Source organism: Dermacentor silvarum, chromosome 10 (assembly GCF_013339745.2).
Source record: "Dermacentor silvarum isolate Dsil-2018 chromosome 10, BIME_Dsil_1.4, whole genome shotgun sequence".
Taxonomy (NCBI): domain Eukaryota; kingdom Metazoa; phylum Arthropoda; class Arachnida; order Ixodida; family Ixodidae; genus Dermacentor; species Dermacentor silvarum.
The window spans coordinates 84,059,614-84,071,217 of NC_051163.1; positions in this window are offsets into that span (position 1 = coordinate 84,059,614).

Here is an 11,604-nt window from a genome sequence, read left to right on the forward strand (position 1 = left end):
ATCTTTGCCTTATGAATCAACTTCCGGTGTTCCGCAAGAGTCTATCTTAGGCCGATATTTTTCAATATCTTTGTTAATAATCTTGGAAGATTGTTTGAGTCATTCGCGTCTCCTTTTGTACGCCGATGATATCGAGCTTTACCGTGATATAGAAACAGCACTGGATTGTGAATTAATAAAGGAAGACGTGAATTCTGTAGCGGAGTGGTGTGCTTTTATCTTTTTGCGTATTAACCCAGCTGAGACACTTGTTTCCTTTAGTCGTAAATTGACTACTTTATCATAAAAATACTCACTTGATAACATTCCTTTGAAAAGAGCGAGTTGTACTCGCGACTTAGGAATATTGGTTGACTTCCAACTAACTTTCGAACATGTTTGAAGCATTGTTAATGCATCCTATAGAAAGTCTGCTATCAAGAATGACAAAAACATTACGAACGTCAACTGCGTTTTCTTGTATTCTTCGTTTGTCCGCACCAAGTTAGAGTTTAGTTTCGATTGTATAGAACTGTAATAATTTGACCAATGTGGCAGAAATTTAATGTGTTCAGCGACGTTTCATTCGTATTCTGTACGATCGATTTCTGGGACGCAGTGTATTTTATGCCTATGAGCGTGTACTGGGCATATTTAATATTACACCCCTAGAAATAAGGCAAAAATATCGCGATTACTCATTCTCGTATAAACTAATTCATAACCACTTTTGCTGTGCACGGTTACTGTCGGCTGTAAATTTTTGCGTGCCCCGCCCAAACTTGCGTAATCCCAGCATTTTCTACGTTACCTCCTCTTGCACCTCTGACGCTATAACACGTCTTGTGACAACCAAATACCTTGCGTTACGATGTTGATATTTTCAGCTGTTGTATTTGCTCATTATCTGACTTGTGTCATTGACGTAATTAATTTTTTGTTGCATTTTACGGCTGTTATTTCAGGTTTTCTGTTTTTTTTTCTGTTCTTCGTGTAACACAAGTGCACCAATACTAAGGCCTAGAGCTGTTGTTGGGCACTTTCAGAAATGAAATGAAAATGAAATAAAATGCTGTTCTTTCAGGAGATAGACACATTACCTAAATACGCATTAGGTGACGGCCTGTCCTAAACAGAGCTAACAAAATATAATTACCATCAACAAATAGGTGTACAAACCACGCGTAATAAAGATATTGCTAATTTTGACATTATATATGTTGCGACACCGTATTTATGCGCAAATCGCTCGACCAGGAACTTGGAGAAATTGTGGCGCAACAACTTACTGATATACGTTATGTCTGTTTATCAATCATATCAGCCTCAATAAGCTCTCTTACCGTTCTTTCGTTATTCCTTTAAAAAATAAGCTAGCTTCTTGAAATTGCTGCTCCCATCCGCACAAACCGCAATGACTAGCAATGAGAACGTTCGTCGATGTGTGCACGTTACTGCTTTCGTGTGCTCCCTAACGGACGAAAACAAACGTGGGAGCGGAGCTGTTGAAGCCGGCCGTAAGTCCGTGATGCGTCGGGAAAAATGTGGGCCGATCCTAGCGGTAGTGCAGAAAGGGTCCAAGCACAATGGCACATACCCCTGTGAACTAGCGATGCTGTGCATGGTTGGGACTACTTAAGCTTAGTCAGTAGTCGATATCCAATCGATAGCCAATGAATAGCTAATTGATAATCGACCAATAAATAATAAATTTCGGAAATTGCTAGGGATAATTAATCATCTTCATTTGTAACCAACGCCATTTTCTAACGATTTCTACTCGTGGTTGCGGCTATCGGTATTCACGTGTATTCTTGGTGTGATGACCCCCCCCCCCCCCTTACTCAATGCTCCTCATGAAGCCGGGAATGTATTTTGAAATAAATAAACTAATAAATTAATGAGTGCAGCTGAAGCTAATCAGGTCATGACATCTTTAGAGACTACAAGCGCTGGCTTATCCCATATTGATCCATGTAAAGCAAAACTATTTTCGGATAAAATATCAATTTTGGCACTAATCATTTGCAAATTGTTCGCTGCAGGGGCGTTTACGAGCTGCCTCAAAGCTTGTATAAATGTTGCTGTTTTCAAGATAGGTGATCAGACTTCAATTAGAATTTAATAATAATAATAATAACAATAATAATAATATCTTTATTTCCAACAGATTGGGGGAGACAGGGAAGAAAAGCTGCAAGTGCAGCTTGAAGAAACACCCTGCCCCCTATGGTCAACAAGACATGGGCAACGCGGAGCTGTCGCGTGTTTTTGACAATATAAAAATACACAATTTCCAAGAATGCATGAGAAGTACTAAGTGAAAAGTGATTAATTGCGCGTAGATCAGTTACGCAACGTTTCACACATCACAGAAGAAAAAAAAATATATATATACAGTTAAACCTGCTTATAACGAACCTCCATATAACGAATTCCTGGATATAACGAAGTTTTTCGATTCCCCGCCGTTACTCCATAGAAGCACATGTATTTGAGACCTCTACGTAACGAAGTGGCAGCGGGAGACCCCCTCGATATAAAGAACTTTCCCCTCCGACCACCTAGAGATTTCGCCCCAAATTTTGTCATTTTTGCACGAGCAGCAACCGGAAGCACCTTCTCCGCCGCGATGGAATGCGAAGCGAGTGCACGTGTGCGTGCGTGCGCGAGGCGGCCCTGCATCCCTCGACCCAGCGATCTTGCCGCCGCGGGCGTGGCCTTTCCCCCTCCCTTTATTCAAATCTGATCCTGCCGCTTGTTGCAGCTGGCCTAGCCCGCCAAGCCGACACTCTCTCCTTTTCCAGCTGATATTGCCGACGCGCTGGCACATAAGACTCGATGAGCGCGAACACGCGCTGTCAAACGCTGGCGGCGTGTGGAAGCGCCGCTGGACGCTGGAGAAGCGAGCGAAGTGACCTTCGTGCTGTTGTCTATCGCTTCAATGCAAACTGAGCGCCGAGAACACACAGCACGCAGAAAGCTACGCGCCGCCGACGCACCTACACTGCTAGACTCTGCCCCAACGCAGATCGCTTTCAAGATACGGCCGCCGACCCCCCCGTTATCCCTCCCCCCTCGCTCCCTCGCCGGTGCCTCGAGCGCAACGGAAGAAGGCGCGCCTCCTCCTAGCTTTTCTTGCGCGCGAGAGATTTAGACGCGGTCGTCGGCTTCCCTCGCACGTTTTCACTCGCGCGCGGCGACTGCGTTATCGCCCTTGGACTTTAGGGTACGGCCATGGCGGCTAAACCACGCAGCAAAAACGCGCGTCAGAAACGCGCGGCAACGCGTCATGCGCGCGCGGCAAAATCTGCAGGAATCGGGGGTCTTGCGGCGTGCCGCTCGAAATGGGTTCTGCGGCAAATACCGCGCGCCACGAGATGAAGAACCAATCAAGAGCGACGAGGGTGACGTCACGGAGCCATCACAACCGGAACGCCGCCGGTCCGCGCCGGGTTTTCAATCGTCGTCTCTCGCACGAAGCAACGAGCGCTCGCGGTGTTGCCCGTTCGGAGAGCGCGGGACATCTTATCGTGCTGCCGCGCGGCGAGACGCGCGTGCCACGGTGGCCTCGCGGCAAGGCGCTGACGCGCAGCAACTTGCCGCTCGCTGCATGACGCGCGCGTTTTTTACTGATATCGGGGCCGTACCCTTATATACGGAATATCATGAGCCAAAACCAATTTTAAGGCCACGACGCGTCATGGACACCATCTTTATATAGCAAATACGGATCTCAAGGGCCATACTTTTGCTGGCGGAAACCGAAAATACGTCATAGTTGTCGCCCCCGGCACTTTGGGCGGCTAATGCCATCGTCAAGCCACCAAGCCAAGCGACATGAAAAGTCAAAATGGCCGCTCAGGTCGGCGCGGGGTGGCAGTTCGCAACGTTTTATGCGGGAATGGTCCCACAGTTGCGACGCAACAGCGGGGTTACCAATGCATTGAGTTCTACGGGAGCTGTGCCGGGACCGGTCGAAAACGACGTAACAGCCGGGAAAACGCAGCCCCCGGGAACGTAACAGCGAAGTTCTACTGTAACGCTATACGACGCTACGACGCCATCGTGACGCTCGCTCTTCGTTTCCGATGCCTCGCGCTTGTGCGAAACGACACGCGTCCACGCATCCGGTACCTGGTGTGCCATTCCGAGGATGAGTGCTTCGACGAAAACGGAAAACGGGTGCGCGTTACAACTGAGGGCGCGTTAGAATCGAGTAAATACGGTAAACGTTTATTTTTCGAATTTTCGTGCCGAACCTGCATATAACGAAATCCTCTTTGTAACGAAGTTTTTCGGGAATTTGTCAATTTCGTTATATCCAGGTTAAACTGTATACACATATATATAATGCAAATGTATACAAGAAGCTGTACACTGAACTAATCTCCACTCCCCAAATAGCTGACCGTATAAACATGAATGTTAGTCCTGCTGATTAAGTCGAGAAAATTCGGATGGAGTAAGTGCACATATATCAATTCCAGATTTGTTGTAAGCATTTAAAAGCCTTGGTAAGTTGTTTTTTAGAATTTGTGAGCTGTAGTTATTTCTGAAACGGTGCACTGTCCAGGGTTCTGTGTTTCTTGTGAAACGTGAGGGGACGCGTTCTTCTAAACAAGATAATTTAACAAGGGATAGATCATTTTTCCTGTTCATGTGATAAAACGTCTGCAAAAGTCGACGCCTATAAGTTTCGTGCACTGTGATAATTTTAAACTTGTCAAATAAGTGTTTGGTGTGTGCATCGTACCGAACATTTGCGACGACGCGTACTATCCTTTTCTGTAATAAAAATAATTTGTTTAAATTCGTATCAATTGTAGTGCCCCATACGAGGTGACAATAATTGATATGAGAAGCGAATAAGGCGTTATATAAGAGTAATTTAACTGATGTAGGAAGAAGGTATCGGTTTCGGCTTATTATACCTGTTATCTGACTCAGTTTTCGCGTTACAAAGTTTACATGGTCATTCCATAGTAGTGATGAAAAATGGACGCTTAGGATTTTGATGCTTTCTACAACTTCAAGCTGAGCATTATTATACGCAATTCCATGTAGTAAAGGGGAGGTGCTTCCTTTGGACGGAAAATTATAGCTTTAGTTTTGGTTGAATTGACACATAAACAGTTTTGCTTTGACCATGTGCTAATATTCAGGAGCACTTCATTTGAAATTGTGATAAGCTCGGTGTAAGAACGTGACGTTAGAAATATGCTGGTGTCATCTGCGTAAATTATCAATTTTTTGTTGAAATAAATATTTACAATATCGTTAACATAGAGATTAAAAAGCAAAGGACCCAGAATGCTGCCTTGAGGTACTCCAGAAAGTATAAATCTTTCTTGGGACCTGAAGTTATTTATCTGTACATATTGGCGTCTATTTTGAAGATACGACTTAAGAAATTCGAGAGGAAGTCCTATAACTACATAACGATTGAGCTTATGAAAAAGAATATTGTGGCTAATATAATCAAACGCTTTGCTGAAATCTACAAACAGACCGAGAGTGAGGAGCTTGTTTTCGAAATTGTTAAGAATATATTCTTTTTGATGTGTAGAGCTAACTAAGTAGACCCATACTGAGATTCGCTAATTAAGTGGTGCTTGTTACAAAATGAGTTTAAACGTACAAATATTTTCTCTAAAGCTTTGGAAAAGATAGGGAGAACGGATATGGGCCGGTAATTATTTATGTCTAACCTGCTGCCTTTCTTATGGAGTACTGTTACTCTCGCAGCCTTCATCTTTGCAGCAAAATTACCGGTTGCGATGCACAAGTTGTATATGTGTACAAGTAGCTCAGCGATCTCATGTAGCACAAATTTTACGGGTGGCATTTGCATCCCATCAGAATCAATGCTTGACGAATTTTTAAGGCTAGAAAATACTGTGTGCACTTCATCAACATCTGTAGGCTGGAAAAAGAGCGTGTTCTGATTTGGAAGGAAAGTAAGGTCAGGAAGTTTTGCAAAAGTAACGTAGGTATCGCGATACACAAAATGTTTATTAAACTGTTCAACCATTTCCTGCTGTGATAACTGCTGTCCTTTGTAAGCAATTCTTTCTATAGGCTCGCTCCTTCTTTGTCGCCCCAATACAATATTCAGCTTATTCCAAAGTTTATCGCTTGAGAGCATGAAGAAAACATTTGGAAATAATAAGCATCTTTTGCTTTTCGTAACTCTTTGGTTAGTTTATTTCTGTACTCTTTAAAAACCTTCAGGTCAGCAGGGTCACGGTATTTTACAAATTGACCATAAAGCTGGTCACGCTTCTTTATTTTCTTAAACAGGTATTTTGTTAGCCAAGGCTTTCTGAAATTTTTATGCTTCCGATTTTTGTAGAAGAAGTGTTTTGAATAAACCTCAACAAACACTGATAAACTTAGTGTAAGCTATTTCCGCATTATTTTCCTGAAGGATATTATCCCAGTTAACCTCACTTAGTTCTGCCTGAAATGCCCGCAGTGTTTGTTCACTAATGTCCTGATATAATATGTCAGATTCGTTTCTGCGTATCGCAATATTTGCACTTTCAACGTACAAATTGGCATGCGATCACTAATGCAATGCGCCAAGACACAACTGCTAATACAGGAAGGAGGATAACTTGTCAAAAAGAGATCAAGCGTCGTTTCACTTGCAGCTGTAACCCTAGTTGCTGATTCTATGGCATTAATGCAACCATTCTGGACAAATGTGTTTACAAATTCGTGTGTCGCTGCATTTTCAGAACCCATATCAATATTCATGTCACCACCAATAACTACACATTTTCGGTTTTCATTAACAAATGACAACAGATTATCCATAAATGTGAAAAAAGCACTGCCATCAGGAGGTCGGTAACAAACAACAAATAACGTATCATTGGTTTCAACACATAGCCCCTCAATATTTTCATTCGTACAAGAAAAGTTACTAGATAGATCACATGATATACTCATTTACCAACAAGGAAACACCTCCTCCACGCCGTGATTCTCTGTTTAAATAGAATGCTTTCTTATTAGGTAACTGAAAAATATTGCTAGCGTCAGTGTACCACGTTTCAGTAAACATAACTACATCGCACAAGTTACCTATTTCTGAAAAGAAGGTTTCCAGTTCCGTTGCTTTATTATTCGCAGATTGCACATTTAGATGTATAAAGCTTAATCCTCTTTTTTGTACGCATAGTGTAGACAACCATTCTGCCTTTGTTTTATAGCCTAGGTGCATAATGATTCTATTGAGCTCAAAGATATCTCGTATTAATGAGCTAGGGCCGAAAGGTCGTCAGAACATTTTACAACAACCGCAGGATCGCCGCCATTTTTACGTACCAGGACTTTCCCATTAGAACACCACACATACCTATAACCAGCACTTTATCCCATTCTTTAGCAAAGTAGAGAAGCTTTCTTGTACCGAGGGTCAGATTTTCAGCTATGTAAACCTTATCACCACTGTTTCTCAGGTTTCGTTTGTTAGCGAGCCAAGCATCGGCCAATTCCTGGCGTGCAAAACGCACGATGATTCCTCGCGGCTTCCCGGGGTTTCCAGGTAACCTATGTAGGGCTACGACATCTTGCCTGCACAACAAGGCGACCTGTAATCTTTGAGCGACTCCATTCACTTTGCTCAACAGGTCTTCTCCGTCATCCTCAGTCACACCTTGAATTTCCAGATTTAACCGCCTGCTCCGTCTCTGAAGATCCTCAACATCAGATTCCAGCTGCGAAAGCTGCTGAATTGCGCCCTGTTTCTCAATTTTTTCCAACCGGCTCTTAACGTCTTTTATATCTATCATGAGTATCCAGCCGTTGCTGAATAGCGTCGAAATGATCAGACAAGACCTGAACAGATTTTTCCATGCATGAAACCTGGCCGGATGCATTTACAGGCCAATTTGTATCCTTCCTTGTTTTTGGTAAAGTGAAAAGATTTTCCACACTTGAATAATGCGCTAATTGAAGAAATTTAACGGTTTGTTTCCCGAGCAATTCGGATTTCGCTAAGATAATACAACTGAACTGGCGCTCACTACTTCAACTGAAGAAATTGAGCAAGCTATTGACAGATGTCTAATTGCGGGATCTGTATTTGTCGATCTGACGAAGGCCATCGACACCATAAGCTATCGCATACTACTTCTTAATCAACTCGTATCCCTCGGCATATCTGGTGCTCCACTAAACTTAAGAAACTACTTTATTAACTGGTCATCTCTCATCATCGAAGCTAAATAACGTAGGGGCCCCACAGGGACGAATTCCCAGTCCCCTTTTATTTTTGATGTTTATTAACGACCTATCCACTACTGTTGCCAAGACCAAGACCATAGTTTATGCGGACAACATGACCAATTTTACATCCTGTAATACCAGTTGCCACGCTCCAGTCTAAACTTGACAACCTAAATAATTTTGCTTTATGGTGCCAAGATAATCAGACACATTTTTCCCGCTAAAACAGCAACTGGGTTCTCTTCCCCACGAATTTCGATCGACGTCCTGCCTTCTGTTAACATTAGCGATTACATCACAAAGGTTTCGAACGAAGAGCGGCTTTTTGGCGCTATCTTAGATACGGAACTAAAGTTTCACGACATGACTTTGGCGCGAGTTAGTTGGTTCATGATCTTGAAGCAAGCTTTGACCAGCACGAAAAAAATCAAGGCGAATGGCGAGGAACAAACGTGTGTGTTTCTTCTTGTTTCTCGTCTTTCGTCTCGCTTTCTTTGCGCTGGTCAAAGTTTGTTTTAAATCCAATGGAGACGCCGGATCACTTGTGAAAAAGAATGCAGTTGGCATCCACATTATCATCGGCACAAGAACTAACTTTCCACCTCACATCATATGGTCTTTGTATTTTGCTTATATTCATAGCAATCGTTAATCTGACAAAATGATTACCCCGCCGTGGTGCATAGTGGCTATGGTGGTGCGGTGTTAAGAACGAGGTCGCGGGATTGAATCCCAGCCGCTGCGGCCGCATTTCGATGGGGGTGAAATGTAAAAACGCCCGTGCGACGTATGTTAAAGATCCCCTGGTGGCCAAAATTATTCCAGAGTCCACAACTACGGCTTGCCTGATAATAAAATTGTGGTTTTGACCCGTAAACCCCAGAATTCAATTCGATTAAGAAAACGAGTAATAGCGCAAACAGGGCGTGACCGAGACGTACAACAACAACAACAAAAATTCTGTTGTTTTTACACGCCAAAACGCCCATCTGATTATGAGGCACGTCGAAGTGGGAGACGCCGGATTAACTTTGACGCCCTGGTGGTTTTCAGGATGAGTTTCGAGTTTCAGGATGAGTTCGAATTCCCGAACTTTGCGGAGAAATGCATACGCGTTCCTGTTACTTTCGTGCTTCAATGCATAAAACGACGTTTTGTTATGAATTCTCTCCTAGTGGATTCGCCTTGCGAACTCCACGGCTAGAACTTGTAAATTGCAACATGGGCCTGAAGTTAATTAGTTAGAAAAGTAATTATTATTTTGTTAATTAGTTGATCATGCATTAAATTTTTTTCTGCAAGTAATGTCAGCATCTTCGAGTAGACGAGCTCACGAACTAGAATTGTGCAAGTTGCCACAGGCAACCTTGAAAAAATTCGAAGTGTTCACTGAAACAACCTTTATATTGCCGCGTACGCAATGAAATATTGGTTTACTGCGCTTCGTGTGTCTCGGTCACGTCCTGTTTGCGCTGCGGCTCGTCTTCTTCAGGCCTCTACCAAACGGCCCAAGTTAGCACTTTTTTGCCACCTTTCGTGTTGTGTCTCAGTCGTGGGCCAATACATTGTTCACGCATACTGAACGTCTGCAGTCACTTCGGAACAAGCGATGGGGACTAATGACTTTCAGCCCATTTAGTTTGTCCCGTTGGTCACTGTTTCCTAAATGTAACATTTTCCCGTTAAGACAATTACTCCGTCAGAAACTACCTATAATTGCATATAGGTTCATCAAACATGACATCTACATTAAATGTATTGATTCAGAACACATTACTAACAACAACAACACCCGGTTTTCTCTACGCAATAATATTTTGCCTGCAGTAAGGAGAAATTACTTCAGGTTCACAACCCTCTTCTCTGGCATAGCAATACGAAACTCATCTTTCGAAATAAAATCATCCCACAACGTTCATGCATTCTCCACGCGCAGCAATAAGTATTTCCTTTAGGAATTAACCAACTCATGTGAATTTCCTAACTACCTGTCAATATGTCGATCTATTTTGTTGTAAGGAATATTATTGATTATGAATGTAGTTTCGTCGCTTGTGTCAAGTTGATTATTCTTGTTAATATGTGTTGTTACTCTGCTAGTTCACACGGTTTTGATTATTTTTAAAGTTTTTCAATAATTAGCATTACCATTACCCTTTGCATACACTTTCGCTATAGATAATCAGCTTACCTAATCCGTATTCTTACTGTTCACATGTCCGTACTTTTTTGTTGTTTTTGTGAGATAACCCTATTTGTGTAATCATAGGAGATACTCGGGGGAGTATTTTCACAACTCTGCGACATCTTACTCTAATATTTTTACTACGTTACTCAAACATGGCTGTTGCTGTAACTTCCACTTTTACTCAAAGCCACAGTAATGGCCATATCTCTTTATGTGGTACAGTCTAGTGCAGCGCGAGATTCGATCTCCTATTCTGCCTCTTGTTTTATATACAGGATATATACCCATTCAATTCTTATAGCACCTATCTGGTAGCAGGTAATTGAGTCATCTAAAGGGAAATAAAAAACTGAAGAGGTACGGATAGTCTGTAATGTGAACTTTACGCCGTTCCTAATTGGTATAACTAGCTCATGAAACTGATCACTTAAATATGCAATGTTAATCACGTGTTAATGCACTTAACAGCCCTGCGTTACATCGTCTATATCAGTGTTGCCACTAATCTCTTTATGATCAATCAATATTAACCGTATTATTACATGTAACAATGCTATTCGTACTTATATAATGTACCTTCCGCTCTCGCGACTGCAAAACATTATTACGACGAAAATCAAGTAAACACGTGGCACATCGGAATCCACACACGCTTACCTTATTACCTCAGTGGAATTTGATCAAATTGCTCCTGCAGATTTCTAGTTCCCATAGTGTGAAGCACCTACTAGTACACACCAAATAAAGCTAAAGATTGACTTCAATTTCTTCATAATAACGGCAAATGAGCAAGCAATATTTCTAACGCATCATCATCGTCATCATCAGCTTATATTTATGTCCACTGCAAGACGGAGGACCCTTCCTGCGATCAACAATTACCGCTGTCCTGCACCAACTGATTCAAACTTGCGCATGCAAATTTCCCAACCTAATTACTCCACCCAGTTTTCGGCCGTCCTCGACTGCGCTTCCCTTCGCCTGGTATCCATTATGCAACTATTGGTCCAACGTTTATTCATCTTAGGCGTTACATGGCCTGCCCAGCTCCACTTTTTTCTCCTAATGTCAATTGGAATATTGGCTATCCCCGTTTGATCTCTGATCCACACCGCTCTCTTCCTGTCTCTTAACGTTAGGACTAACATTTTTCGTTCCATCACTCTTTGTGCGGTCCTTAAATTGTTCTCGAGCTTCTT